This window comes from Podarcis muralis, chromosome Z (genome assembly GCF_964188315.1).
Source record: "Podarcis muralis chromosome Z, rPodMur119.hap1.1, whole genome shotgun sequence".
NCBI classification, from domain to species: Eukaryota; Metazoa; Chordata; class Lepidosauria; order Squamata; family Lacertidae; genus Podarcis; species Podarcis muralis.
The window spans coordinates 19,069,225-19,094,513 of NC_135673.1; the positions used below are offsets into that span (position 1 = coordinate 19,069,225).

Consider the following 25,289-nt stretch of genomic DNA (forward strand, 5'->3'; position numbering starts at 1 on the left):
CTTGACAGCCCAGTTTATCTCCTGTTTTAGGGGGGCTTTGCTAACAAGACTTGAATGAAGCGATTTCAAATATGAAAATTAAAACATGATTAGTAATCGAGAGAGTGATTGTTCAGCCAGCTAACAAGAGAGCACAAACCTCCCAGGGTCCTTTCCTTCCCCATCTGACCTGCCATTACATCCTAGTGACAAGGCTTTTGATAATCTCTGTGCCATTTTTTTTGTAGCAAATCCAAGGCCAGCCCAGGTTTTTCTTTCCAATGAGATCATTTGCAAAATATGTTTCTCCCTTGCTGCAGGCATATTTCACTGTGTCACTTGCCAGTGCTCATTTGCTGGGAACTGTGATTCGTTAGCCAAGGCTGTCTTCTTCTTCTTCATCTTCATCTTCTTCTTCTTCTTCTTCTTCATTTTGTTTAATTTTTCATAGGGAAGTCACAAAAACATATACCTTGGGAAGATTCTTCATAGTGATTACTGTATTTATGCGAATCTAATGCACAATGCACCTCCATTTTCAAAACCTTGAAACCAAAGAAGTATTTATGGTGAATGTAAATGTGCCATCAAACCTAATGTGCACCCTAATTTTCAAGACTTAGTTTGGCCAAAAAAGGTGTGCATTACATTTGAGTAAATACGGTAAATCATGTGTAATGTTTTGTTCCATGACCTGGCTTGCTTGTCAGGGGGAAAACTGCCTCCACTCTTGGAACTGTTGTTCCCTGATGTTTGTTGGGACCTGTGATTTGGCCCAATGTTGGGGCCAGGCCTTCCTAGGCAAGACCACAAACAAGTGACCTTTCACCTCTTGAGCACATGGCTCACTGCCTGCAAAGCGGGATGGAAGTAAGAGCTGCCCATATAAAACATGATCCTGAGGCTTAGTACAGCTGTGATCCAGGTTGCTGCAGGGCTAGGAGCAGCTGCCTTTGGCATTCAGGGGGAGCCTGAAAGCTCCATCTCCAAACAGTGAAGCAATTACTCTTGTGTTTCTTATCTCCCTGGTCTCAAAACCCATAAGTCCTGGAAGCTCACAGATCTTTATCAAGTCCCCCCCACCCCTTTTTCAATGCACACATTTACTTCAGCCATTTAAGTTTGCCATGGAAGAGAAATTTCTGAAGGAGGGAGAAATCTGAGCAGTGCCTTTTCTAGGTCAGCCTGCCTTTTATTTATTCATGCATATTTTCTGCTTCATCCAAAGGGTTTGAAGCTTTTCAATAAAATGCATAAATAATACTCCTCCAGTATTATTAGTCTTGCTATTATTTATTTAATAATAATAATTATTATTATTAATTTGCTTTTGGGTCACAGAATGAAATCTTCTGAAAATTTCATCCTGTCCCACCTGTCAAGAGCCCCATGAATTGAGAGGAGAGGCAGGCTCCTCCTCTTCATCTTCATCTTCCTCTTCCTTCTCTGCCTCATGAAGAGAGTCATCGAGGAGGGCAGAGCAGTGTTCAAAATTCACCAGGTGCCAGGTGACCAAGTGAAGATGCCCAGGCGCCAAGATGGCTTACATCTCCACCATCTGGAGGTGCATGCCTGGGGATCCTTCGATCTTGCCTGTTTTCACACGTTAACAACTAATCCTGTAGAATTCTATCAGTGATATTTTATCTGCACAATCAGAATGAATTTCAGGAACAAAAAGCCGTATTGAAAAATAGAAGTTTCAAGCTGTCTGGCCCCAACATGGCAACTAGACATTCTGTTTTGGTGTCTATAACCCTGGTTTAAGGAGTTGTTTGGCGCCTAGTTTATATATCTGAGTTTCTAACACTGGTGCAGAGGCCAGATCTTCAGGGATTTCAGGGACAGTTTGCTCCAGTGAATGTCTAAATGGACTTTTTCAGGGTAAGGGATGGGAGCTGCGACCTGCAGAATGGTAGCTTTGCAGTGGCTGTGTTTAGCACTCTGCACATACTCACAGGCATAGTCTACTTGCTCTGGGCACAGAGATACCGGGGTCCCCTCTTTATGCTTTCTTAAGAAAGAAGCTGGATTACTTCTTGCTTGGTGCCTGTGAAAAGGACTGAAAAAGAACACACAAACCCTTTTGTGTTGGCGGGGATAGGAGAGAGTGGTGTGGTTTCAGGGACTCACAGTAGCCAGTGAAATCACACAAGGCTCTTTGGGCCTGGTTTTGTGTTCTCAAAACCTGCTGCACCAAAATAACATGAAACTCTTCCAGGGATCATAGCGGGGAATCTGCTTTGTGAGCTTTGCAAACATTCAGCCACTGTTTCGCTTCATGGTCTGCCTGGTTGCCACCCAGGTTCATGACATTCTTTAACTGTAGCCCTGCACCTGGCTACCAAAGAAAAAAGAAAAAAAGCAAGGGGAAAAAAGCTGGGGATTGGAGGATATTTCAGCCCCTCTCCTAAATCTTGCACCTTGTTTTAGAATTAGCATGTGGGACAAATGGAGCATTTCTTTCCTTTTGGGTCTGTAAATTGCTCTTTTGCTTAATATAAGTACACGGCATACAGCTTAATGTCTGAAGTAATAATAAAGCAAAGGAGCCTCTTTGCAGAGCAGCAAAGCCCTTGCTTGCTTTTGCATTTTTTATCCTCCTGCCCACCTGTTCACCAGCAGTGCCCCCAATATGATGCCTTCCCAAATATCCCTGGGCGGACAGAGGAGTCTTCTGCCTGGCAGCTGCTTCTACCCCTTGTTATCAGTGAATTCCTCTGCCTACCTGCCATGTTTGCATGTCTACAAGGGGTGCAGCGTTTCTCCCCATATTTTCCTTCCCAGCAAGCTTGTGGGGTAGGCCAGCCTGAGAGGCAATGACTGGCCTTGAAATCACCCAGTGAGCTCCATAGTTGAATGGGAATTGATCCTGGGGCCCTACCCCACCCCCACTTGGCCATAGTCCTCCACTTACAGCATACTTGATCTTCTGAAGTGTTGCCTTTTCCAGAATCTTCATATCTGGAAGCACTTTGATGCCCAGTTTTAATGCATCTCTGCAACAGAGCAGAGTTAAGGTTGCAACCCTAAATTTGAATTTCCTGATGCTTGCAGAAACGTTTTCTGTTTTTAATGCACCATAGATTACTAGGCTTGTTTCAGTTCTCATTATGGGCTTAAATTCTGTTAAACGTTGGAGGGGTTCTTTTGTTCTCAGCAGTTTTCCTCTTGTTGTTTTTTTTGAAGACTGTAAAATCATTAGTGTGAAGGAAGATTAAAAAGATGCATAACAATTAAAATGTTAATGCTGCCTGCATTTCTGACTTCTGAAGCTGCTCAAGCATCTTGGACCATCTTCTCTTCCTCCCCTTCTCATCTTAACTGCACAATTTTTATTCTGCACTGACCCCCTGCTGAGCCAGTTATCCTGAAATGGGAACACAGACACACACATTTGGGGAGTGGGGGACTTCAAGGCAACAAGCCCTGGGTCCTGTTGGTCCTCAAGGGACACCTGCCTACCACCTCCCACTTAGTCCTGCTCTTACAGGTGGCAGTATTGGCTCTCAAGACGCATTGGTGCTGCCACAGGCTGCCTGCCCACCAGCTGTGGCAGGGCCTGCTCCCTTCCTCTCTGCCTTACACTTTGCCCCAATCTCATTAGCAGCTTTCCCTTCTGCAGGGCCAGTGGGAAGACACACCAAGTGCCTCTGTCTAAGCACCAGGTCCAACAACTCCCAGAGTTAGCAATTGGGATCTGCAAGGGGGAGGTGTAAGCTGCCAGCAGGGAAGGAGATTCCCCCCTCCCACCAATGCTGGTTTGTCTTTGGAAGTTGCGTTTTTGCCTGAAATGTACGGTCTTCCAGATCTGATTGACATCTTGGACTCTTGGGATTGCCTTTGAATAACTTGCTTGGATGTTTGAGTTCCTTTATTTTTATTTTTATGTACAGTATTTAAATTGTTATCCCACTTAACCCCAAAATTGTGTCTCCAGCTGCCAGCCACGTGCAGGGAGACGTTCCCAAAACTGTTTTACGGATGCAGAATGACAACATCTGAAACAGCAATCCAAGAATGCCAGTGAATTTGGCTGCAGCCTTTGCTGCTCCTGATTTTATAAATTCCCTCTTTCTCAAATAGTGAAGGAAACAAACTGATCCATCTGTTCTTTGCATTGGTGAAGATCTCATGACAACTGTGCAGCCATTTAGTGGTTATTGCTCAAACCTCTCTTGAAGCAGATATTACAGTCATACCTTGGGTTGAAGTAGCTTCGGGTTAAGCATTTTCGGGTTGCGCTCCATGGTTTTGCCGCTCACCAATGCGCAGGCGCTCAAAATGACATCACATGCGGAAGCGGCGAATCACGACACGTGCGGACGTGGGTTGTGTTCACTTCAGGATGTGAACAGGGCTCCGGAACAGATCCTGTTCACATCCAGAGGTACCACTTTAAAAGGTAAAAGGACCCCTGACCATTAGGTCCAGTCGTGACCGACTCTGGGGTTGCGGCGCTCATCTCGCTTTCTTGGCCGAGGGAGCCCACTGTACTATCTTACAAAGTTCCATACATAATTTGGGGGAGGGGCCACTAGACACAGGGGACTCAAAAATCTCTGATGGAATCAGCCAGCCTCTTTTGTCCAAGATGCCAGCAGATCTCACATCATAAGAAACTGGTGGTCCTTATGATGCAACAAGACTTTTTGCTGTTTTCTGCAACAGAATGGTACAATGACCCTTCAGGAAATTGTCTTTTCTGAGTTTGGCATTCCATGTGAGCTGGAATAATGTTTTAATGAAACATTAAAAATATACAACAAAAATGGAACAATTTTCATATAAATCACAAGATGTATAACAAGGATACAAAAAACCCAACAGCAGCACACACACCCTGCCACAAACTCCCCGAAAACAACCCCACAGCCCAGGCCAGGTGGAAAAGCATTCTGAAGAGATGTGCAGGATAGCAAATGCTTTTAGGAAACAGTTGAAAAGTTGCATATATAAAAACAGTCTAAACTTTTGTTGCTTATGTGTGTGTATACATATATATATGCCCTCAGTTTAAAACAGTGGCACATGCATCCAGTCAGCATAACAGCTTCCCCAGTGCAGGAGGCCCAAGGCCGAAGCTGACGCTTCTTTTACTTCAAGCTTTGTTTTCCCAGAACCTACAATAGCACAGTTCAGAGAAATGCCAAGGCTGGCTGAGGGCCATTTCAGACAAAACAGGGGCAGTGGAGTATGTGTGTCAGATGTAGGGGGCTCAAGGGGCCTCCTAGGAGTGGTGTCCAAAATAGGACTCTGTTTTGTGAGAGATGGAAAACTGTCAAAAATGGCAGATTTGCCTCCCCATGACTTCCCCTGATATTTCTGAGCTTGAATGAAAGCCTGGGCCATCACCAACACCTTCTTCCTCCCACAATACTTGTTTTTATTAATGCATTAATTAGTGCTCCCCCTTCTCCCCCCCCCCCCGTGCCCATAGAATGGAATCTGCTAAACAAATGGCTCTGAAGATATCCTCTTCCTTATAAGATGTTTGTGGTATCATGAATTAGAGGAGCAAGAAGTTTTAATTCAAACACAGTCGCAAGAAGGGATATTTTTCTCCGCTCAGTTTTCTCCTTACATAAATGTTTTCTTTTATAGTGCAAATTACTATGGAGAATGTTTTGACTAAACTTTCCAGGCTTTTCCTGGCACTCTGGAGAAATGACAACTGATTGTTCAGGCTTTGTCAGGGTTCTTGACAAGCCTTTTGCTTCTCCCTCCTGCTCCCAGGGCTCTGACCCCCCCTGCCCTGCTCCCTCCAGGTATAATTCTCTACTTGGGCTGTGGGGCTTCCTGAAGGGGCTGCAATCTGCCTCCCCCTCATTGGCCCAATTCATTCTTGCCCCTTTCCAGATACCTCACATTGCAAGGGGTTGAAATAGATGGCCTTTCTGATCCCTTCCAACTCTCGCTCTGTGATTCTATGGGGGAGGCAGCTCTGCAGAATTGGGAGAGTTAGTTTACTGCCCTTGCAATAAATGCATCTTTGATCCCCAAACTAGGGAAGAGTTAATCCTTTTCACATCTACAGTGATACAATTTAAATATTTTTTTCTTCCTCTCTCAGCATGAGAGTAACAGCCAAGAATCTCAATTGGTTATGTAAATTCAAAGCAGAGGCATGATTATTCCAACTTAGTTTAATTTGTGAGTGAATATAATAAAAGGTGTTCTGAAAATGAATTATAATGACGCTTGGTTCAGGCTATTCTTGCATAAAATAAGTGTCCGACTTCTGCCTAGCTGCAGGATGGATGTGTGGGCTACCCCCCCCTCGTTTGCTCTGCTGTCTCCCCTTCAAAATAAATAAATCAAATTGTGAATTTAATAAATCAAATTGTGAATTGGCATGCAAAAGTCCTAGGTTCAACACCCAATATCTCTAGGTGGGAATGTTCTCTGCCTGAAAACCTGGAAAGTTGTTCCTGCCAGTCAGTGTTGACAGTACTGAGCTAGATGGACCAATAAATCTGACTTGGAAGAAAGCAACTTTCAATGCTCCTAAATGAAGAAGAGCCTTGAAGCTGGACCAAACCAAAGACCATCTAGCCCAATGTCTGACATCTTGCTGTGGAACAGATTGTTCTAAAGGACATGAGGCTCTGGGTCCTGCCACTGCTGGTGCTAAGTACCAGGGTCCTCTCTTTACCTCCTCCTCCTCCTCCTCTTCATCTTGGTGCTTTGGTCACAGTTTCCACCTCTGTTTGCTTTGGGGTCAGGGGGTTCCACTGGGATGGATGCTGCAGAGAGTCACCTCAGGTTGTAGTGTGGACATGCCACCTGAAGATGGGGGCAGGCTGTTGCTACCCCCCCCCAGCTGCACCTGCTATTCTTTGGAGCAAATAAATCTACACAAATCCTAATTGCTATTAAAAAAAACACCGCAGTTGTACCCCAGGCTATTCAATATATAGCAGAGCTTAAAAGCACTTACTGCCTTTCCCCTTCTTGCCGGAAAAAGATGAAACAAACCCATTTGTAGAAAAGCCTCAAATGCAGAAACCAACTATTCTAATTTCCAGCCCATTCCCTTTATTCTTCCCCCTTTCTAAAATGTAAAAGGAGGGGGGCACAATGCACAGAAGAAATGATTTCCATAAGCAGACCATTTCGGCAGCTAATTTTACCACCACTTACATCTGACTTTATGACTAAGATCTCATGCTAACTATATTAATCCTATCAGGTTTTTGGAGCAAGAAAAAATGAGACTGTATATTTTATGGATGCAGTAACTTCTGAGCCATTAGACATCTATGCTGACATGAAAGTAATCAAATATTACAGGCCACCAGTTTCCCCCATGAAAACCCTGGGTGCTTGAATGTAGCTTTGCAGGTGGGGGTTGTGCAGATGACCCCTTGAATATTACTGGTTATAGGTGAGCAGTCTTTCATTTTTCCTTAGTTGTGAAAGAGGCAGGTGTGTCCCACCTTAGTTGCATGATAGCAGAGGCCCTTGGGTCCATTGTAGTGGGAGGGGTGGATTGGTGTTGTTTTAGTTTTAATTTAATATTACCTTGTTTTTTGGTGTAGCAGCCATTTATGTAATGCATCCGATGGCAAAATGTTTTGTTAAGGGTTTTTCAGTTATGTCTGATTCTGGAGAGAATATAATGGTTCTCAGAAACCCAATTAAGAAGCTAGAACATTAATGGGGCCATAAATCATCAAGTTAGAGGCTTGGGAGGAGCCAGCAAGAGTGGTTCAACTTGCCCTTTTGGCCAGTTTGATGTTCTGCTGCTCAGTCATTCTGAGGGACATGCAGGGAGGTTTGGGGATGCATAGGGGCAGGGAACTCAACTGATGCCCAAGGATGCCACTTGGCCCTCTTTGGATGGTGTTCTTTGTGGCGCATCACCCATGCCAAGAGGGACACGATGCTGAGCAATGCCATGCTTGCTATTTAACTAATGTGGCGAGTGAGCTTGAAAGCTGTTTTGACAACTGTTTGTTTCTTAAGAAGAACTTTGTGGTTAAAAATAAAATAAAAAGAGGAGGAGGAGGAGGAGAAAACAGCAAGGGAGAGCACAGTCTTATTTGAGCTTGACTGCAAAATTTCCTGTATTTCCCAATTTTGAAGGTTGTAACTTCAGCTGTGCAGAACGTGCATTTTTCAGAGCTCTCTCATTGAAGAGACCTGGCTGAAATTCTCTCTTGCTGTGATTCTCATTCTTTCAGCTGGGAAGGGCTCTGTGGGGTCAGTGCATTTACTCCATTGCTGCAACCCTGGACCTGTGTAAAGCATTGTTTTGCTACTTTCCCTGATGACCTAGATGCCTCCTCCCCATTGCCCAGCAATCCATCCTAATCTGGTAGCTGCAAATGGAAAGGCAATAGGAAAGCCCAGTTCATGAACAGGACCTGAGCTCCACAGTAGCGACTCTCCATACTTGCAATTTCCAGCAACTGGACCATCATGGCAGGATGCCTCTGAATACCAGTTGCTGGGGGCGGGGTAGTGGTTACTGGTATACTGATCCTCAGGCATGTCCAAAGTCCGTTTACGGGGCCTAATCCGGCCTGCCGGTTGGTTTAATCTGGCCCCTGTGGCAGTTTATTTCCTGGAGTAAAATCCTAAAAAAAAAACTTAACAGCCTCAATCCTAAAAACAAAGCTCAACAACTTCAGTCCTAAGAAAGGTCAACAACTTTGGTCAGCCCCCATAGCCCTTCACTTCATAAAATCTGGCTCTCTTTGAAAAAACTTTGGACACCACTGCTCCAAGAGCTTGCCTAATCCTCTTTGTCCAGGAAACTGAGCTAAAGAAGGGGATGTTTGCTGATGAATGTCTCTGGGTCCTTTTGCCCTTGCTTTGACACTTGCGCAAGTGGGGAGCGTTTTACTGGTTCCTGGAGTGCTGCAAAGGACTAATGGGCCCACTCAGTTTTGTTCTGTCCTCTTCTCTGGGTCTTCATCCCCAGCTGCTCCACACAAAGGAGTCCCCCCCCCCCCATAGACGCTGGTGGGGGGCAGTGGTTGAGTAAGGGGAGAATGGCTGGGAAAGCTGTTCCCTATCCCTCAGCAGATGGACAAAACAGCAGCAGAATCAGTCCCTGAGTCAGTCACTTTCCAGGTTCAGGTCACCTGGTAGTTTATGCAGCCCCTCCTCTTCTGCCTCAGAAGGAAGGCAAAGTATAGGAAAAGGACTTGGCTTCATAGGCTGAGCATTTGAATATTTTCACAGGCAAGCAGAGAAAAGCATATTGATCCAGGGAAGCTTCCCAAAATTCTGGGCTTATTTGCAAACCTTGGAAGCGCTTCCAGCTTCTGCATAATTATTTTCTTTCTTTTTTTTTTTTTAAAAAAGAAGCATACATGAAATACAGTATAACGTCAGGACGATAGTTGATCGTAAGTCGTAGCTGGAGGTTTGCTGCAAAATGAATGAGTGCCCAGATCCAAGGATGGTGGTATTTTGCACCAGGGAGGCTAGGAAAATATCTGCACTGTAGACAGCTTTGTGTGTAACAAGCTTTTAGAAGGTTTTTGCCCAATGTCTGCTTGTGGACCTGGAGTGAAGCCACAAGTTAGTTTGCTTGCTGGGCTGCAGCTCCATTGCTTTGCTTACAGTTTACAGAAGAGCCAAGGCTGCCTCCGTTTCCTCTCCATTCTTCCAGTTCACCTATGAGACCCCCTATAAGGCAAGGTGGGTAGGGTCACACAGAGGGCTGCTGCCCAAGGCTGCTTGTTCAGGAAAACCTCTGAATTTGTTGACATACTTGAGGAATGAATCAGCTCCTAATGAGTGCTTTGTCGTGGGGTGATAATCTAATGGGGGTGGGAGTGGGGTCTTGCACTTCCTCCTCCTGCAAGATTTCAAAGGGTTCAGGAAGGCAGCGTGGATGTGGAATCCTAGGGCTGTGTGGACACAAGAAGATTGTCAGTTGAGGTGTCTGGTGTGCAGCCGGAGCAGCAGCACCTCATGGTTGTGGGAGTAGAGAAGAGCTCCCCCTACTTTTTAGAAAGGTCTCTCTGTGTCTGGGTTGATAACTGCCAAATCAAGCTTCCATAGTTATGGGAGGTATACCCCTAACCACCCGCTTCTGGGGAAGGGCAGCAGGTGCAGTCCTCGGTGCCATAGCCCCAGGTCTTGAGTTTGGGCTGTCCCTTTCTCACCTTGCCTTGTCCAAAGCAACCTCCTCCAGAGCTCCCTCATTGGGAAACTTCAGGTTTTGCTCTGATATGAAGTTGGATGGCCACCTGTCAGGAATGCTTTCGTTATGAGTCTTTCGCTGCTGGGGGTTAAACTAGATGACCCTTGGGGGCTCTTCCAGCTCTATGATTCTATGAAGAAAATGTGGGACTGGGGTGAAGGTGCAAGGGTAGAAACAGCTTAAGGTGCAAGCGCAAGGCTGGAGACTTGTCCTTGTCTCTATGCCATGGTGTGAGGCAGAGTTGGCCCTCACCAGCTGTGAGTTCTGAGTGCCCCTTCCATTGGAAGGAAAATGGAACATGGGCATTACAGCTTCTTTTGTGGGGGGTGGAGGGTGGTCCAGTGTTTGTGTGTTGCCCCTCTCCCTCTCTCTCCCCACCCACTGCTGCATCCTCTTGCTTTCTTCCACCTGCTTTCTTCCCTGGTTTAGCCTCTTCCTAGTTGCTCCTTTCCGCCTATGGCTTAGAGGCTCTCCCAGCCTGGGTGGCTGCTGCCTTGTCTCGCCTGCCCTCCTTCCTTGTAATTCTGTCATGAATCAGAGCAACTTTTAACAAAACAAGATCCTCTCACTGTTGCAAAAGAGCTTTGGGGAAATCTGGCTTTTGTGGTTCAGGGTCTTACTCCGATGCACCAGGAAGGCAGGCAACGTTTAGCTTTTATTTGGCCCAGAGGATTCTTACAACATTATCCACATTTCCTTTAATTTGTGGGATTTCTAGTAAATGGGTTTAAAATTAGGTCCGGGCACAAAGCCAAAGAACATCTGAATGGTGCAAAACTGCAAGGCAACAAATGGCGAATTCTGAACAGTTTGCTTTCATTTCTCTCTGGGTGCTGGCAGGATTAACGGAAGAAAGTGTGTAGGGGTGAGGGTTATATTTTTCTCTAAGCCAGCTGGGGAGAGGCATTGCCCAGTCATCCTACCCCACCTGTTCCTTCTTTGGATGTATGAATGGACTTAATCAATGCACATCAGTTAAAGGAGCACATTAAAAGGCATTAATCAGGACTGGTCCCCTACACCTCTGCCTGGCCACTGGGCTCCTTAGGTTGTGGCCCTGCTGATGATGCCACGCCCGAGGAGTATGTTTAGTTTGCACTGGAAACTGGGCTTTTAGTGCTGTGGCTCCAGCCTTCTGGAATTAAACAAGTGCCTTGATATTTAGTCACTTTTGCTTAAGGAAGCATTCCTTGAAATGGGACCCAGTCATTTGATGGAATAGTAATGGTATAATTGTATAAGTCAATCTATTGCCTTTATTTTGCTGCGTTTGTAATCTTCACACAGCTTCATTAACATTTTTGTTGTGAAGATGTTTATGAACCTGCAATCACTCCATTCCCCCAAGGGAAATAAGAGGGAAAAGAGGAAGATGGAGTTCACTTGCTGGGGGTGGTAGATGCCCTAAAGAAGAAGTGACTGCCATGTGGGGGCTGGTGATGGACAGAGGTGGTGGTCTCCTGCAAAATGTCCCCCTTTTCAAACCAGAACTCTGTGAGCGGGCGAAGATGTGAGCAGCTGCTGTTCCACGCTCCACGGGGAGGTCTCCTCCAGCCAGCCCCACAATACTTAACCATCCTTACATGTGAAAGGGAACTAATTACTCCCAGGGAGAGTCTTAACCAGCTTAACCAGAAGGCTAATGATTTTGGGGGCAGGGGGATAGATATTGCAATGAGCGTCCAAGACTTGAGGAGATTTCTGAAAGAGGTTGCAGGAGGAGGAGGTGGCTGAGTCAGGCCTTTGGTCACTCCCATCAGCCCTGGTTGGCATGGCCAGAGGTGAGAGTTGGGAGTTACCATGCTGTAGTGTCAGCTCTCTAAGACTTGAGGTAGAAAAAAGGACCTTCCCCAGCCCCAACTGGAGGTGGTGTTTGGGGCTGAACCTGGGAACTTCTGCCCCCTCCCTTCCCTCATCCAGCCTGCTGAGTCCTCCTTAACCATCAGCTGTGTCTTCCTTTGCCTCCCCAGGGATGGCTGTCATCTGTGACTTGTTCTCTCCCTTGGCCTTTAGCAAAGAGTGGGGAAGTAGCAGCAATGCTTAGAACCCCCTGGGAAAAAAACACAGGCAGAGAGAAAGTCAAACTATCTCAATTTTAAAAGTAAAATAACAAATGGGAAGGCCAGGGGAGGTGGGTGGGTGCTGTGGGGCTGCCCACAGGTACCACATTGAGTGTGTAGGTGGGGACCCAGCTTTAAATAACACACATTTGGTTTTCCTGCTGCCTTCTGTGTAGTTTATTATTTTAATGTGATTTTATCTGAAATGTTGTGCTTGCTAGCTGCCTTCTGGACCCAAATTGCACAGGGACGTGGGATCCCAAGGACAGCATAGAATTGTAGGGTTGGAAGGGATCCAAAGGGTCATCTAGTCAAACTCACCTACTCCAACTCATCTACTCATCTAGTCCAACCCATAGAACAGAGCAACCTCTGGGGAGGGGCCCTTCTCCCTTCCTGCCATCTGTCCTGAACCTCAGTTCCTCTCCTGGGTGCAGGGTGGGTTCCAACCTTATTGTTGTTTCCCAGACAGTTTTTGCAATACCAGACCTGAATGGCAATACAGCAACTGTAAATCTCTAAGAGAGAAAGGATTACATCTGATTTTAAGCACAATTAGAAATGCAAGTGGAACACTTTGTATTTCACCTCATCGTCTACTATTTATGGCACGATATGCAAATAAACCAAGCTATGAATATTAAACTTGTAAACTCTTTCTCTGCCTCTTTGAAGGGTGCAGCCTGGGGGGGGGGCTTAACCACTGCCTCTGATGGCTCAAGGGGGCCCTGTCCACCCCAGAGCTTCCCTTGTGGCAAGAGGAAGGGAGGGTTGGAAACTACCTAGATGAAATGGGTTCAATCCTTGGGAGATCACAGAATAACAGGATTGTAGGACTGGAAGGGACTCAAGGGTCATCTAGTCCAACCCCTTGCAATGCAGGAATCTCAGCTAAAACATCCCTAACAGATAGCCATTGTGAGTCAGTTGATGAATCAAAGGCAAGAGTAAAGGTAAAGGACCCCTGGACAGTTAAGTCCAGTCAAAGGTGACTATGGGGTTGTGGTGTTCATCTGCTTTCAGGCTGAGGGAGCCGGCATTTGTCCACAGCCGGCTTTCTGGGTCATGTGGCCAGCATGACTAAACTGCTTCTGATGCAACGGAACACCGGGATGGAAACCAGAGTGCATGGAAACGTCGTTTACCTTCCCGCCGTAGCAGTACCTATTATCTACTTGCACTGGTATGCTTTTGAACTGCTAGGTTGGCAGGAGCTGGCACAGAGCAACAAGAGCTCACCCCGTTGCGGGGATTTGAACCTCCAACCTTCTGATTGGCAAGCCCAAGAGGCTTAGTGGTTTAGACCACAGCGCCACCCACGCTGCCCTTCCAGGAGGCTTTGTAGGACTGGAGATGGTGGAGAGGCCTTTGGATAGGATGAACTCTACAGAGCCAGCACACTGGCAGTGGCAGGATCCCACCTTGCCATTTCCTTCAAGGGGAGGACCCAGCTGAATTTTAAGGAAACACAGCAGAGTTTCTTTCGCTCTCCAACCCCTCCCCAAATCTCTCAAGTTGGCCCTTTCCGATCAATTCATGCCAATGTAAACACCTGTATTTTTATATACTCATTAAATTATGGTGTTGTCCAAATCTATATTTGATTATCACATCCCACTAATAAGTACTTGCTGAAGCAAGCAGAGGAAGTGGCAAAAAATGCTTTTTGTGGCCTTCTGCACTTTCCTGTCCCAAACTCCTATGATGAGCACTGATAAGATGCTTCTGCTGTTGGGCTGCTCCTACTGTTCCTCCCACCCCCAGATAAGGGGCAGAGCCAGGCACTTGCATTTATTGATTTACAAAGTAGATATTTATGAAGGTTTTCTTTAGAAAATGTGAAAGCACTAGAGCAGAGGGTCAGCAAACTTTTTTCAGCAGGGGGCCAGTCCACTGTCCCTCAGACCTTGTGGGGAGCTGGACTATATTTGAGGGGGGGAATGAACGAATTCCTATGCCCCACAAATAAAAGGTCACATTCTTCTCATGTAAATACATACTGATTCCCGGACCATCTGCGGGCCGGATTTAGAAGGCAATTGGGCTGGATCCAGCCCCCGGGCCTTAGTTTACCTACCCATGCACTAGAGACCCCCACCAGGTGGCATTGTGAAGGGAAATCCCAGATTCTTCCCTGTGGAGCAGCAGCACACATGTGCCCCCTGCCCCCAGAAGGCAGGGCTTGTTCCTGGGTAGAGTCTGGCCTTGCTGGCCACAGAAGCAGGCAGAGTACTTCGATGGCTGTGGGTGTGATGTGTGTGTGTGTCTCAGTGTCACAGTCTCCATGAAGAACAGACATGGCTCATGAATGCAAATGGAAAATATGCCAATCTCAGCATCGTAGTTGCATGTGATAAATACTATTTGCATATCATTTTCCTGACTTTGATGAGCATCTGAATACAGTTTCGCTTATTCTTCAGCTTCATAGCTAGCAGATTGGGAAGGTATGAATGGGGAATGTGTTTCAGCTCTTACAGCAACATACAGGCCTGAGTCTTTTTTCATGCTGATGTGAAGTTTCAGAACCAAACAAAGAAGGGAGTCATCAGGCTGCCTCCATCTCCAAGCACCTGAAGGACCACTGATTTATTTATTTTTGGCGGGGTCCGTGTGAGTTTATTGTTGGCATCCATCTGTCTCCAGAGACAGTAGAGTGCTCCTTCAGGGGTGAAGTTAAACCATTGCATTAGCAGCACCGAAGTGATTTCGCTGGGGAGTAACCAGTGTATATGGAGGACCAGGCTGTCCATATGGCAAGACCCACCTCTCAGCTTTGCTAATGTGGTTCAAAGAAAAGCAGAGCAATATGTTTGGCATCAGCTTGGCTGCAGGAGTTGTCAGGAGACACTCAAGGCATCTTCCAAGCATCTTAGGGACTCCACTCTGGAATTGTGTAGGGTTTACTCCTTAGCCTTTTCTTCTCCCAAAGAAGGCAGCAGAGGTTTAGGATCTGAGTTTTCCATCTCCTAGTTGAGCTTCCTTCACAGGTTGATGAGCTCCATCTGCCCCTCACTTCCCTCTACAGCATGTGCAGAAACCGCCTTCTTGACCATTGGACCCACTATTAGTCTCTCTTCTCAGTCTGCTGGAGCCTGTCTTCACATGCAGGTGACGTCCCTAACTCACAGGTTTTGAGAACCATCGACTACTCTCACCTGGTTTAGCTAGCCAGTTGAAGCTGTTTTCTGGGGTGTGGCTGCTGTTGCATGTTGACAGCTTCTAGGAGCCACAGGTGAGAGTTGAATGCAGGGTGGGGACCCCAAGGTGGACAGACTACCCCAAAAGGAGCATGATGTGTTCCCCACCAGAGGTATTACACCTCCCTTAACACCCCATACACTCTGGGGAATGAGAAGCCCACATTCATTAATCTTTTTGCATATTTCAATAGGGACTAGCAATGTCTTGTTGCAAAAACCAAGACTCACAGAAACCCAGCCTAGGAAAAGAGTTTCAAGGTTGAGGTCATGGGCAGCAAACTGAGAGCAGCAGCTGCAGTAGGACCAAAGAGCAACCAAGGATACAGGAACACACCAGGGTGGGCTGAGGAAGATCTTGTGGCTCAAGCAAGGTCCAGCTGAAACAGCAGCCTTTTCAACCCCTTCCTGCCCATGAAGGTCCAGTGGCCAGATTGGGTGGGGGGCAGAGTGTGTGGCTTGTTGCAGTTCTGTGGCTCACTGCATGGGACATCTGCATGCAGGCCCAGCAGCTGCTGAGGGAGTCCAGAGGCTGGGGGGGGGGGCATCCAATTATCCCCCCTCCCCAAATTTTGAAGGGGGTGGTGCTGCAAAGGTCAGAAGGGGGAGACTGGGGGAATCCCACCTGAATCTGGTCTAAGGCTGCCTTGTAGCCTTTGGCTGCTAATCCAAATGGGGGACACTATGCTCAGGTTCCTGTCCAGTGTCATGGGAGGGAAGGAGAGAGAAGCGCCTCTGCAGATCCTGCAAAAGTGGGTCCCCTAGCTACTTGCCTGCCTGCCAGCCAGCCAGCCAGCCAGATGGAGGAGTGAGCTGCCTTCTGCCTTTTCCCTTTCCCCTGCCTTAAAAAAAGGGGGGGAACCCACCCATCCCCATTGCATCAGAACTAGGCAGCATTCCTGGTGCTCTCATGTCTGTTTCTGCTGACTCACAGAGTAACTTGCTGAAGGGAGAGAAAAAAAACAACCACGCAAAGTTCAGGGCTGGACTTCCCATCCCACCATACTAGGCAATGAGCTGAAGCAAGAAACTGCCTGCTAGATGAGAGAGAGGGTGCGAATGCAAAGAGGTACCGTATTTTTCGCTCTATTGGATGCAGTTTTTCCACTCCAAAAATTGATGGGAAATGTGTGTGCGTCCTATGGAGTGAATGCAGGCTTGTGCCATAGCCGCGCGCAACCCCTCCGGCAGGGAGAGGCTGCACGGGGCTATGGCTTCTTTAGCCCTGCGCAGCGTCTCCCGGCAAGGAGAGGCTGCACGGGGCTAAAGGGGAAGCCAAAACAGCGAGCGGGATCCATCCCACTCGCTGTCTTGCCTTCTTCCATAGCTGCGCGCAACCCCTCCGCAAGGAGAGGCTGCACGGGGCTATGGATTCTTTAGCCCTGCGCAGCGTTTCCCGGCAAGGAGAGGCTGCACGGGGCTAAAGGGGAAGCCAAAACAGCGAGCGGGATCCATCCCACTCGCTGCCTTGGCTTGTTCCATAGCTGCACGCAACCCCTCTGGCAGGGAGAGGTTGTGTGCAGCCTGTACGCTGCTCTTTGGGGCTGGGGTTTTTTTTTCTCTCTTGATTTCCCCCCTAAAAACTGGGTGCGCCCTATGGTCCGGTGCGCCCTATGGTGCGAAAAATACGGTATATTCCTCTTCTGCTTTGCTGTCCTGGTGCATTGGGGAGGAGGTTTGAGGCCAGCCGGCTAGCCTGGGGGCTTCTCAGCAAATGCTGCCTCGGTGGCTCTGCTCTGCATCTGCTGCTCTTGTCCTTATGGTGGTTGCCTGTAGACTTTGGGCATCCAGCCTCCTCTTCCTTCTTCAGGGTTCCTCTTTTTGAACTGGGACCCTTCGGTACGGCATGCCACTTCCCATTCTTTTCATCTTCACCCGAAATCTTGAAATGCCAAGGCTTGCCCAGGCACTATCAGCACTGTGACCACCCCATCCCTTCTTCTGAATGCTTCCGTACTATGAAGGTGGGGGGAACCCCACCCCAACTACAGCTCCCCTCCTTGGCCTCAGTATCTTGGTCAGCATTCTCTGTAAAGGTAACATTGCTTTGGGGTTGTTTTTGACACCCTCCAGAAAATGGCTGTGGTGTGGGAGGCATATTAGTTGGGAAAGGTGGTTAGAAGGCAACACTTCCTTTAGTTGCTTTCCTCTTTGTGGAAGCTGTAATCAGTGTGCTGGTCTTTGAGAAGAAGCTGTTGTATGTTTGGGCAACTTGCTCTGTTGCTGGCAGGTTACTTAGGAAGCCACCTTATACCAGGTTGGAATGTTAGTCCCTGTAGCACAGTGTCGTTTCACTGACAGGAACCAGTGGCTCTCCAGGGTTTCAGGCAGGAGGCAGTCCCAGCCCTTACCTGGAGATGCTGCCAGTAGGGCTTCAACCTGGGACCTTCTGCATACAAAGCAGGTGCTCTGTCACTGAGCTATCTGGCTTCTTCCTCTAATGTTTTGCCTTAATAACATCTTTCCCCAACCTTTCTGGGGCTGATGGGCGGGGGGGGGGAGAGACTATAGAGTGCTCTATATAGAGTCATAAGTGCCCTGCAGCTGGACCTGCCCAGAGGCATTCTGTTCTCACAGAGGGAAGCCAGATGACTAGTGGGAAACCCACAAGCAGGACCTGTGTGCAACAGCACCATAGCTGAACCACCCTGTGATCTTCAGATGAAGGGCAGTACAGTGGTACCTTGGGTTACATACGCTTCAGGTTACATACGCTTAAGGTTACATACGCTTCAGGTTACAGACTCCACTAACCCAGAAATAGTACCTTGGGTTAAGAACTTCGCTTCAGGATGAGAACAGAAATTGTGCTCCGGTGGCACGACAGCAGCAGGAGGCCCCATTAGCTAAAGTGGTGCTTCAGGTTAAGAACTGACCTCCGGAACGAATTAAGTACTTAACCGGAGGTACCACTGTATACAAATTTAATTAATAAATAACAATAAAATTGTCCATTTGACGCTTTGAACAATAGCTAGTAGCCTTTGATAATCTTGTCCTCTGTTGGAGCCCGTGTTGTCTACTCTGGCTGTCAGTAACTGTTCAGGGTCTCACCCAGCAACTCCTCCCTCTGTTCCTTTTAACTGGAGGTGTCTGCCTTGGGGAATTGAACCTGAGGTCTTCTGCCTGCAGAGCTGCTGCTATGCCACTCAACTGTGGCTCCTTGCCATGGATGAAAAGTGGTCACTTGTCAGCATTTTGGAGAACAGTCCTTCAGTGCCTGCAAACCTCATTGATTTCAATAGAACTAGAGCTTCTTAACAGAGTGCAGGATTGCAGTGCATAGGACCCCATCCAGAGAGTCTTATGCACCTTTAAGGTGCAGCCACAATAGTTTCCCCAGGAGGTGGTTGGAAGCCAGGCTCACAGGTCTGGATCTTGCATTGTGCTAAGTGGTGCATCTTCACAGCCAGCAGTGTGGGGATTTTAAAAGGTTTGGGCAGCTTTCCCCCTTTCAGCTCAAAAGTGCTGCAAGATAGTCTGGGGGGGGGGATTGCTTTTTGCACACAGGTGGCACCTGGGGGGGCTCTGTGGATTTCCCCTCATTCCTGAAAACTGAAGGTAGGCCATACACGCAATGTGGTAGGCTGCTCCTTGAAGTTTAAAAGTCCCTGAGCTGCAATCACCACAGCATCCTTCAGTTCATACTACAGTAGAACCTTGACTTACCACCGCCCCTACTCGCAAATAGTTCGTCTCGCGACCATAGCAAACCCAGAAGTAAATACCGGGTTTGCCACGATTCGCGCACGTGCACAGAACTGCGCTGCCGCCGATTGCGCGCACACAGAATGGCGCTTCTACCAGCGACCCGGATCGACTCACGAACGGACCTCTGGAACGGATTCCGTACATGAGTAGAGGTTCCACTGTACGTCTGTCTGTCTGTCTGTCTTTGTTAAAATCTCTCTGTCTCAGGAGACAGTGGAGGAATGCACCCTTGGGGTAAAGTCAAACCATTGGAGAGTTACAGTGTCTGCTGTGGCTGTAGAGACGGATGCAGGAGAGACATGTGTTATTGTAGCTAGGGCAGATGAAGGTGTTAGTGATCACTGTTAGAGATGTATCATGGCGTTTCTTCTCTTTGCCCTCCTCCCAGCAATCATTCCTCTTCTGGTCACTGCTCTGGATACACAACCTGTCTACAGGCACTGTGGTCATTTGCAAGGGATTATCACACAGCAGGGTTGATGTTGCCAGCCATCATGTCTTGTTTGCAGACATCTATGTAACACATAGTTGGTCTGTCAACAGGCCTGGTCCCTGTAGCCAGCTCCCTGTAGAGCGTGTCCTCGGGGATCCTTCCATCTTCCATTCTGTGGACATGGCCAAGCCAGTGTAGACATCACTGATACAGGAGTGTGAACATGCTGGGAATGTGGGTTTGGGAGAGCATATCTTTGTTTGAGACTCTGTCCTGCCATGTGATGCCCAAAATCTTCCTGACGCAGTACATGTGGAAGGCTTTGAAGCATCACTCCTGACAGCTGTTAGTTGCCCTCCACTCACTTCCATAAAGCAGCATGCCCTAGATGCAAGCCTGGTAGACCTTCTTCTAGGCATTGGTCATTAGCATCACATTCTCTGATACTCTTTTGGAGAGGTGAGCCATTGCCAGAGCTGCCTTGCCAATACGGTTGTCCAGCTCAGCATCAATGGAGAGGCTGCTGGTTATGGTGGAGCCCAGAAGCACAAAATTGTCTATAACCTTAAGCGTTTGGTCACCAATGCTGACGCATGGAGTGCTGGCAATGTCCTGACCCAGGATGTTGGTCTTTGTCCGGATGATGGTAAGGCCGACCTCCCTGCAGGCTTGGGCAAGATGGTTGATAGCCTCTGTAGAGCTTCCTTGGAGTGTGCTGTAAAGGCTGCTTCATCTGCAAACATCTCTCTGATAAGCACCCACTGCACTTTTGTCTTGGTGCGGAGACATGATCATTTTGTGAAACTTTGGTGGGCACCACATCTTGTTGAACAGCGTGAAGAGCCTGTTTTGGCGGATGAGTTCAAAGGCCTTTGTCAGGTCTATGAAGGTGATGTACAAGAGGCATCTCTGCTCCTGGCATTTCTCCTGCAGCTGATGCATTGAGAAAATCATGTTGACTTCTGAGCTCTAAAGCCATGTTGTGACTTGAGATAAACCATGCTGGCGAGTGACTGTAATCTGTTGAGAACTACACAGGTGAAGGCTTTCCCCATAGTACTCAGTGGGGAGATTCCATGTTAGTTGTTACAGTCATGGTGGTCACCTTTGTTTTTGTAGAGGGTCACAATGCTGGAGTCATGCATGTGGCATAGATCCTAACACTGCAAGATGAAGCCATGGAAGTGCATCATGAGGGGAGGAATTGAAGCCAGCTTTCAGCACTTCTGTTAGGATTCCATCCTGTCTTGGGGCTTTACCACATGCTTGAGAGTTGGCGGTATTCTTCAGCTTGTCAAGGAAGGGAGCGACATCCCACTCTTCCAAGGCAGGCAGGCAGGATACTGTTGACTGCTGTGTCAGAGACCATGTTTTCCCATGAGTACAGTTCTTGGTAGTGCTCTGTCCATCACTTCGTCTGGTTGCTGCAGTCTCTGATCTCTCCTGGCAAAAGTTTTAGTGGTGCAGTTTTCCTGACTGTTGGTCCAAAAGCTTTCTTCATGCCATCATACATTTTGCAAGTGTTGCCAGTGTCAGCAATGAATTGAATGCTGTGACACAGCTTTAGCCAGTAGTTATTGGCACATTATCTGGCAGTGTGCTGGGCATCACTCCTTGCCTTTCTCAGTGTAACAGGTGTCTTTTTGCAGTGCTTGTAGTTCAGAAGAGCCTTGCGCTTTACAGTGATAACAGGCTCCATGTCCTTCATGCCAACCTCAAACCAGTCTGGGAACTGTTGGTCTCTTTTGCCAAAGGAGGATATACCATATTTTTTGCTCTATAAGACACACTTTTTCCCTCCTAAAAAGTAAGGGAAAATGTGTGTGCATCTTATGGAGTGAATACAGGCTGCATGGCGAAGCCAGAACAGGGAGAGGGAGCACTGCGCAATGCTCGCTCTCGCTGTTCTAGCTTCTGGCTTAGCTGCGCGAAAGCCTCCTCAGGGCAGCGGGATGAAAGCACCCCGCTGCCCTGTGGAGGCTTCACGGGCTGTCGCAGAAGCCAGAACAGCAAGACGGAGCGCTCTGTCTCGCTGTTCTAGCTTTGGGCTTAGCTGCACAAAGCCTCCGCAGGGCAGCGGGGTGCCTTCATCTCACTGCCCTCTGGAGGCTTTGCGGGCTGTCCCAGAAGCCAGAACAAGGCACCCTGCTGCCCTCCGGAGGCTTTGCGGGCTGTCCTAGAAGCTAGATCAGCGAGAGGAAGCGCTGTGCAGTGCTCCCTCTAGGTATTCTGGCTTTTGGATAGCCCCCACGAAGCCTCCGTAGGGCAGTGGGACGAAGGCTCCCCACTGCCCTGCGGAGGCCTCGCGCGGCTCTTGCGGGAGATGGGGGAAGGTACAGAGGGCAGCTTACCCGCGCAGCCTCTTCCGGGCAGGGGGAGCCTTCATCCCGCTGCCCGGGAGAGGCTTCAGTGGCTATCCCAGAAGCCAGAACAGCAAGAGGCTACCCCAGAAGCCAGATCCCTCTTGCTGTTCTGGCTTCTGGGATTCAGAATTTTTCTTCTTATTATTTTCCTCCCCCCATAACTAGGTGTGTCTTATCGTCTGGCGCGTCCTATAGAGCGAAAAATACGGTAGCTGTGTTGTAGGTTGCCTCTTTGATGTGGTTCCACCTTACTTCAACACTTGTTCGGCAGAATCAGAGAAGCATTCACAAAGTTCAAGTATGATTTTTCTGCCAGTGTAGATTCAAAACCGCACTTTGTGCTATGGGTCCTCTTTGGCTGGAAATGGATCTTGCTTGCCACCAGGAAGTGATCTGTGTCGCGGTTAGCACTGTGGTAACTTTGTGTGACGCAAACACAGTTCAGCGCCGTTCACCTGGTGATAATCAAGTCCATCTGGTGCTAGTGGCCTGACCTTGGATACTTCCAGGAAATTTGCTGTTTTACCTTGGTAGAGAAGAACAAGTTTGTGATGCAGAGGCTTTGATACAAGCACAGCTCAAGCAGCCTTTGTCTGTTCTCATTAATGCTGCCATTACCAAAGAGGCCATGGGTAGGCAAACTAAAGCCCAGGGGCCGGATCTGGCCCAACCACCTTCTAAATCTGGCCCGCAGGCGGTCTGGAAATCAGCATGGTTTTACATGAGTAGAATGTGTTCTTTTATTTAAAATGCATCTCTGGGTTATTTGTAGGGCATAGGAATTCGTTCAGCCCCCCCAAAAAAATATATAGTCCGGCCCCCCACAAGTTCTGAGGGACAGTGGACTGGCCCCATGCTGAAAAGGTTTGCTGACCCCTGAAAGAAGCCTATGCAGTTGTCCCATGTGTGATGATCACCCCCTATTCTTGCATTGAAACCTCCCAGCAGAAATAAGTGTTCACAGTCTGGGACCCTCCTGACAGCCTGGTCTAGTTCCTTGTAGAACTGGTCCTTGGTTTGTATGTAAGGGAACATAGTGGGAACATAGACACTCAATATGTTAACTGGACCGAAGGTGGTTGAGAGGTGGAGGGAAAACAAGTGTTCTGAGCCCTCAGCTGGTTCTGTCGCAGACAGAAGAGAGTTCCCCACTATGAATCCTATGCCATGAATACATGGGTCTTCCGGATGACCTCCTTGCCAGAAAATGGTGTAGTTCTTCTCTCAGAGTCTGCCATTCGAAGCGAGTCTGGTTTCCTGTAGAATGGCATGTCAGTGTTTGAATTTTTTCAGATCACAGTCTTCCATGAGTCATTAACTTGCAGCAGTTCAGTGGACAAGCGAGGACACATGGTCTTGACATACCAGCTTGCTAGGTGCAAGAGGATTTGTTTCTTTTAATTTTTACCTGGCATAGTAGTTTGGTCTGTTTCTTGATTGATACTCTGAGTTTCAAGCACCCATTGAAGCAGGTGGACAGTGGCAGGCCATCACTTTATTGACCAAGGACTGCCTGGCTTTAGGTGGGCAGTAGCTGACAAGTGAGACATGATGATCTCTCCCACTGACGAAAGCTACCCATTGTGCTCGTGCCTTACATCAATCAGATTGAGCTTATAACTCATAACTTCTGCTTCCTGCATTTTTGCTGCGTTTTGCAGCATCAAAGTGATCAGGGCATAGTCCTGGGCAGTGTGTATGGAGGTCCTGGGCTGCTCAGAAGACAAGACATTACTGGCCTTACTGATGTGGTGCAAAGGAAAGCAGAGAAGTATGTTTGGCACCAGCTTGGCTGCAGGAGTTGCCTGACAGAGGTATATAGTTAGAAGCCAACTGGCCAGACATGTACATGGCTACAGAACTGTTTTTTTACTTGCAAATTGTATTTTAGATCAAAAATACTTTACCCTTCTCTCCAGCAAAATGATAAATGTGTTTTAGCATCGGGGCAGCTGAAGCAAACCCCACATTCCTGTAGTCATGTTAGTTCTATAATTTAAGTGAGTTTAAAATGTGAAACTGCAATACACAAAGAGTGTTTGGGATTTTTTTTATTAGGGTTGGTAAATCTGTGTGTTGTATCTAACCAAGTTTTTACTCAGAAATTAATGGAAATTAATTTTGCTTGGTGTGCCCTGAGCCTGTCTAATGTTGGATGCAACTCTATATTTTGTGCAGAAGCCATCCTGAAGTTTGGGGTGGCAACTGGGGGAGAGGGCAACATGAACTGGGAGATTCTCAACTGCAGCCATCTCAAGAGCCACCCATCTCAAGGCCATTAAGTTCTAGGTCTGAAATTCCCTAGTGCTACGACCACTGAGGCTGGATCTGTCTGGTGCCTATTGCTCCACTTGTGATAAGGAGACAGATCAGGCTCCAGGTCTCTCCCCTTCTGAGGCCTTTAAGTCTCTTTTTAAGGGATAACTAGAATTTAGACAGCTTGTGTGGCGACCATCTGTAATGCAGCAAGGCTAAAATCTGAATTAACAGTTGATGAATTAACTGGAGAGAGAAATGGCCCTTTTTTGTGGACATTTTTGAAACTCTAGCATCCCTCTCTTTCAAGGAAAGGAAAAAGGAGTAATTTCCTGCTTCTGTGGTTGCTGAGTAATATAAGCAAACACAGACCTTTGAAAAAAGCAAGTCCCAAATTCATGATTGATTGATTTTTCTTTTATTAGTTACCTACCCTTTGTGGCAAGGTGGGTTACATTTTTAAAAAGTGGTATTTATGTGGGGAGGCTCACCTTAAGAGTGTGTGTGATTTTGGGGGCCTGTGCTTGCATGAGAGCATGGTGTCCAAAAGCGTGTGAGATTACGGTGCCCCAAAATATGTGTTTTTTAGGTGCCATGTCCTTTCATGGGTCATGTGGCTTATGCAGGAGTGCGGCCTGGAAGACACGTGTCTTGTTTTGCGCTGGGACATGTTGGAGGGTATGACAGCACCATTCACGTAACAAAAACTACCACAGATAACAACATTTTCAAAAGTAGGGGGTCCATAACTTGGCTTTTGAAAAACAGGGTCCTCAGTGCTTAGCTACGTAATTGGGAACCACTGATCTAGAGGCTCTCAAGATGATCCTTATAATTTCTGAGCGGGCAGTATATAAAAATTTTATATGTGTTAGTAAATAAAAAATGGGGTTTGCTAATACTTCCCACCAATTTTTAAGCAGCCCTTCCCCAAAAGCTTCAACAAACAGCAGATTTAGATTATATTGTAGGAATTAGAAGCTGGGAGGTTATTTGGGAGGTTATGCATCATTGCAAGTTCAGCCAGCCAGCCCAGGAGGTTCCCTTTTAGCCCCTTGCTAGCCAAAGTGATCTCTAGGGTCAGGTCAGGTTGCCGCAAATGTGTGTGTGGGGGGGGGGGGAGAG

The 25,289-nt window shown here is 47.5% G+C and overlaps 1 protein-coding gene across 6 annotated transcripts in view; it reads left to right on the forward strand.

Annotated features, from left to right (window-relative positions):
* The window catches only part of NACC2 (NACC family member 2), a 61,212-nt gene that overhangs the window by 19,441 nt on the left and 16,482 nt on the right, over positions 1 to 25,289 (forward strand). Inside the window, exon 1 of one of the 6 annotated variants that reach the window (XM_077922433.1) lies at positions 16,261 to 16,470. The exons of the other annotated variants lie outside the window; for them this stretch is intronic. The gene's annotated coding sequence lies outside the window, so the exon portion shown is untranslated. Of the gene's footprint in view, positions 1 to 16,260; positions 16,471 to 25,289 lie in introns of those variants that run through there. 6 annotated transcript variants of the gene reach the window in all.